Source organism: Rhinopithecus roxellana, chromosome 10, assembly GCF_007565055.1.
Source record: "Rhinopithecus roxellana isolate Shanxi Qingling chromosome 10, ASM756505v1, whole genome shotgun sequence".
In the NCBI taxonomy this organism is placed as follows: Eukaryota; Metazoa; Chordata; class Mammalia; order Primates; family Cercopithecidae; genus Rhinopithecus; species Rhinopithecus roxellana.
In genome coordinates this window covers 131,596,419-131,602,418 of record NC_044558.1, presented here as the reverse complement: position 1 = coordinate 131,602,418, position 6,000 = coordinate 131,596,419, and the positions used below count along the sequence as shown (strand labels likewise).

The 6,000-nt window shown below is 33.9% G+C and overlaps 1 protein-coding gene across 1 annotated transcript in view; it reads left to right on the top strand.

The window, feature by feature from the left end:
- Positions 1-982: 982 nt before the first annotated feature.
- The window catches only part of SOX5 (SRY-box transcription factor 5), a 694,017-nt gene continuing 688,999 nt past the window's right edge, over positions 983-6,000 (top strand). Inside the window, exon 1 of the mRNA XM_030939629.1 lies at positions 983-1,059. The gene's annotated coding sequence lies outside the window, so the exon portion shown is untranslated. The remainder of the gene's footprint in view (positions 1,060-6,000) is intronic.

Below are 6,000 nucleotides of genomic sequence, written 5' to 3'. Positions count from 1 at the left end.
GGGGTTCATGACAAGCTTATGAAGCCATTTTATAGATTGAGAAAATAAGCCTCCAAGAGGTTAGATAAATTTGCAAAAACATTCCTGGAAATTGATACTTAAATTCTGCTTTTATGACCCTGCAGTCTCACTCTGATAAAGTGACCACTTATAGAGTATTTCTGTTTTTATTTTGTTCTTCCTGTTGTTGGTATTTTTGCCTGGAAATTATTCAATGGGTTTGTGAAGTCTTTATTCTTCTATAACTTAGTGTCCTAGTACAATGTAGCACCATGTTTTGCTAAGTGCTTATATATTCCATAAATTTTATTTCATAAATCTATACATATACATGTATTCCATAAATTTTATTCTATAAATTTATACACATATGTATTCCATAAATTTCAGTGCCCATTAGAATGTTTTGCATAAAGTATTGTAGCTCTAAGTAATATTGCATTATACATCTATTTTAAACTACCTATCATGGACTATAAAAAATGGATGTAATTGTCTCAGTAAAACTAGGCTTAGGATCACTTCAGGCTATATACACACACTTGTGTGAGTGAGTCCATGCATCACACATGTGTGCTCACATGACTGAATTAATCATATGATGACTTTTAAGTGATTTAATTGATATGTCTCCTAAATAATTAGTTCATATTTTTACATTTCAGTTGTCATTGTATCTTGAAATGTCATTAATAAAAATTTTTTAGTTTTTCATTGATTTGTCATTCATCAGCCACTAACTGGTACAGTCCTATGAGTCTGATGTTGTTTTATGGCTATGAATCTGGTCTAGAAAAAAAAATTATTACAATGAAATTACTTAATATTTTTTCCAACATTTTGCAATAGAAATCCCATTTAACTATCTTTATGATTTTCAATTTTTTTATTTGAGTATTTTGGAATTACTTTGATTTCTCACTTAATATTTTCTTTCTTTCAATTTTTCTTCCTTTCTTTTTTTTTTTTTTTTTTTTTTTTTAGCATTTCAAGAAATAGATAATATCAAGGAGACCGGGACATCGGGAGTGGGAGAGATTGGACTGGGAGACTCAGCAGGTCAGGACATTTGCATTACCATTTGCTGGTCATTCTTTTGCCATCAGTTTTACAATTCTCTTGCCACTTGCTTATTTCTTCCATGTGCTTACTTGAGTTGTTCTCTGTTTGCAATTTATGAATAACACTCTAATAGTATAAGAAGCCGAGCATTTGGGTGTCTTCCTTTTATAGTTTGAAGATGAGAAAAAAAAACCAATGAAAAGAAACTATCAAGAATAGAAAAAAAATTTCTTACCTAAGTTACATTGATGCCTGAATGTATATTTTTTCTATATTTTTTCCTTGTATAAACTGTTTTGAAATGAAACTTCTTAATGACTTTCCCTTAATGACTTTTAAGAATCAAATTCTTAAAACATGTAGAATGTTAATGAATATGTAATTGTAGTGGTGGAGCACCCAGGTCATGAAAATCGAGTTTCTTCTCTTCTCTGCCATATACTCTGTGCTAGGGTCCACCTTTCAAAGCTCTTGACACGCTTCAGAGTCAATCTGTTTGCCAACACTAATAGTAACTACAGAATGTTGACTACCATGTATGAAATGAAAGTTAATTAAATCGGACAATTTCTGTGTAAATAAAAGGTCTCAATAGTCGAAGAGTCTCCTGGGAGCATTCAGCAGTCATTGTACAAGGTTAGTTTTAGTCACATTTCTCAGTAAGCTGGAGCCACACTGGCCTTTGAAGTCCCCATTGCCATGAATGTGGCTAATGGCTGTGTGCTCATTCCTTGGTCCAGGGAAGTGTCTTGGTTGTTTCAACAATGCTCACAACTCTCACTATTATTGCTTAGTTATGAGTGAAGACTTGGTTCCCTCCCTCTTTGTTACCCCTCCCGTGTTACCACTTCCACAGCTCCCCTGGAGTGTGTCTTAGCTCCTCCACATCCAGGTCTTCTGTAGAACAACTACCAATGGCTCTTTCAGTTTTCATTATACAGAGAGAGAAATGTTATTTGTCCTTCAGTGTGATCAGATCTCTTCAATTAAAATGACTTACTCATAAAGGAACTAAGCTTAAAGTGATTCTATCTGGATGCTTCAGGGATTTTGTTATTTTTTAGCATAAACATTAGGATATTAGGGATTAGACAAATTTTTATTGGCATGTACCTTGAGAGAACACTGCTTACCAGCTTAAAGGGAAGATACATTTCAACTATATCTTGATGCAATGCATATGCTTAAGTCTCTGCTTTTAGCTAAATTAGGTAAGAGTCTTGCAAAAAGCTGTATTTAAAATGATACGCCAACGTAAGTGTGTCTGCACAGATTCTTGCAGAGTTAAGAACCACTTTTCAATGATACTTTGATAAAGAGTATTCTGATAATAAACATCCCCAAATCTTTAGTTTGCAAATATTATGGAAATAAACATTAAAACCAAATAAGTTGAAGCTAAATGTGGTGGGTGTTCTTGGCATCCAACTATTATATAAATATTGACCTTAAATTGAATACACTTGTTTGACTTTTGCATGTTTGGAAGCAAAATCAAGAAGGAAGGGACAAACATCTCATAGATCCCTATAGTCTTATGAGATAGACAGAAACTTGGTCTAATCAACTTATTTCACAAGCCTAAATTTCTATCCTCTGTCACATGAAACATTAGTAATAAAACTAAATCTATGTTTCTTGGCATGATGCAGGTCTACTACATTATGCTACCTCGCAGGTTATGGAACACAAATCATTCTGCATACTACATAATGCACACACATAAAAATACCATCATATTTGCCATTTTGCCTATTTATCATTTGATAAAGAATACTATTGGTACTAACACTTCACTTTGAATTATACTAATATTCAAAGAAATCAAGATCATAAAAATGTTTTTGATAGGGCCATTTCCCTGGAAAAGTTTTCTCTTTAGCTAGATGAAATAAAAAGATGATGATCCGTTCATTAATTCATTTATTCATACAAGGAAAATTCCTACTCTCCCAGAGCTTTCATTCTTATGGAAGAAAATGTGAAGTGAAGATTTTGATGAGTATGTCAGTGGGGATAAGTACTAAGAAGAAAAATAAAGCAGGGACACTAGAGAACACTGAAAGACCATCTCAGATACACTGTCTAGGGAAAGGCTCTTTAATAAGGAGAGAATGGAACAGAGGACTGAATGGAATAAGAGAATAATGTCAAAATGTGGGGAAAGAGAGGTACATTCAACAGGAAGAGCCAGTATGAAGAGTGTGCTTGGTGTGTTGAAGGAATGGCAAGGGCAGTGGTAGGAAGATAGAAGAAGACAAGTGAGAGATGACACTGTGGAGGCTGAGTGGTGTCCATCATTTACAGCCTGGTAGACTATGATGGTACCTTGAATATTATTCTGAGGGAGATGGAGATCATTAAAGGAATCTTAGCATGTTAAGGTTCATATGTTTTAAGGATCAGTCTGACTTACAAGTTGTGCACATCATTTAAAAAAATTTCCCTTTATAGACAGAGTCTAAATTATGAGTAAAAATAGATGTAATAATGATTAGGGCAACATTTTCTAATCAGGATATTGACCGATGCTTGTGTTCAAGGGGCTAATGTTAGATAATACAGCTATCCTTTTTCTTTTCCATGTCTTTAATTTGCAGAATTCTTTTGAATTTGAATTATGGTTTTTGGCTTTGTATAGTAACATTGTTTTATAATAGGGACCTTAATGATAATGATATATAATATTTAAAAATCGTGTGTGTTCAATTAATTGCTTGGCACAGCTGAATTTCTCATTTGTTGGCCATTTATAATTTCAACCCAAACCACATAGCTTTCTATAAGTCCAGAAACAAGTCCTGAATTTTATCTCCTATTTGCAAAGGAAGGTGTTTGAAAATCATGTAACTCTTTTATTATTCCAATCCATGAGACTATTCATGAGCAGGAAACATGGAGTAGTTAAACAAATCAATTTAGTATGAATTCGCAGGCATGAATCCTGAAGGCAGCTCTGAAACTTACTAGCTGCGTGACTTGGTGTCTTTGACTTCTGTTTGCTTCCTCCATGACCTATGGGAGAAGTGCAGTGTTGTTATTGCTGCAGTTCCTTCACGTTTGTCAAGCCATTGTACACATATTAGGTAATAAAGAGAAAATGGGTGACTAAAGAGTTACTTACATTAGAAGTAACCATGTATAATACAAATGAGAAAGTAAGGGATATGGTTTCATGTAAATAACAGAGGATAAGATCCATATTTATTTTCAGAAAATTATTGGGTCAAAGTAGATATTATTGATACTTGGAAGGAAGGATTATTTCTAAACATATCATTTCTATCATGTGAAGTATCAAAATAAGTATTTAAAAAGTAATTTGGGAGGTGGGGAGGGCCTTCCTCTAGCAATCTTGTGGCAGCAGTTTTCAATTGCCAAATAAGTATTTACCGGAAAGTTTTCAAATTTCTAATCAATGCATTAGAAACTATTTAAAATCTCTACCTAGGTTATCTAGGCTTAGATTTTCATGATTTGCATATCAGAATATTCATGCAACAAAAATATATACATACATACTTGTTTATGAATATTTAATATTATTTTCCTAAAAATTCTTACTCTAAATTCTTTCCTTTTCAGTCATAAGAATAAGAATCATTTCCATGATTAAACTGATAAATAAGGAAATTATTCTTTGACATTAATTTTTGGAGAGGGCATGCCTACTTCAACTTCACGTATTCATCTGTGATTGTTTTTGAGTCTGGAGTGATTCCTTTCACTTTCTGCCACAGACAGTGGAGGAAATTCTCCACTCCCACAAGAGTTAGTTCCTCCACCTATGCTTACCCATTGCCTTTTCAACAAACTTTGATTCTCTTCTCCAGTACCTTCAACTTCTTCTGCATTACTAGAAGCAAAATACTTAAACATGCTCAAATTTTTCATCTAAAGACAAATAAAAACTTCTTTAAAAAATTTTACCTCTTCCTTTAGCTACCACTCCCTTCATGTACAAATTTTCCTAAAGCTTTATCTTCAATTGCAGTCATTTTCTTTTCTCCTTCTCACTCCTCTACCCTCTTCCACTTCTATCTTGCCAAATCTTGCTAAGATCATCAATAACCATTATCATGCTAAATCCAAAAGGTATTTTTTAGTCATTGTCTTATTTCATCCTTAGTTGCATTCAGCTGTGTGGATGACTTTCCAACCCTCACCCCATTTTTTGGTTGTTTTTGAAGGACTATCTTCCCTCTGCTTTTCACTTGGAAGTGAACTGTCTTGTTCATCACTTCATCCCTAATACACTTTTTAAAGTGCTTTGCTAATAGCATGTGCTGAATAAATTTGGTGTGAAGAGCTATAGCCAAATGAATACAATGTGAAATCTAATGCCATAAAGGCTACAAAATATCTACAAGGTGGCAGTGTATAAGGCTTCATAGAAAAGATACAGTTTCATAGACAAGGTAGTATTTGAGCTGGGCTTCAAAGGATGCATATGATTTTACCCAGCAGAGATGTTGGACAGTGGGAAGATTGCCAAGGATATATTTAAAGCTGTGGTGTCTTATGTTCCTCTTTGGGCTTGAGTTTGGATGCAACACAAGGGATACAAAAGGAAAATAGTGACTATAAAGGTAAGTTGGGTTCAAATAATAAGAAGACTTTGAATCTTATGCTAAGTGGTTTGTCCTAACTCCACAGGACTTGTGGAGTCATTAAAATTTTTTGTTTGTCTTGAGAAAGTAGGGTGATGACTAGGGCTGTGCGTTGGATTAATTAATTATTATGATGTCACTATGAGGCTGATTGATTTATAAACTTTATGGCTATAAGAAGGAAGATAGATTACTAATGTAATCATGAAGTAAGAGTTCAGGAAAGTCAGGCATGAAGTGGTAACACCAGGGTACAGATATAAGCAGAAATCTGAAGATGGATTCGATAGGGTTTGATGTCTTCCTAGAGTGCTAAGGGATCAATTTC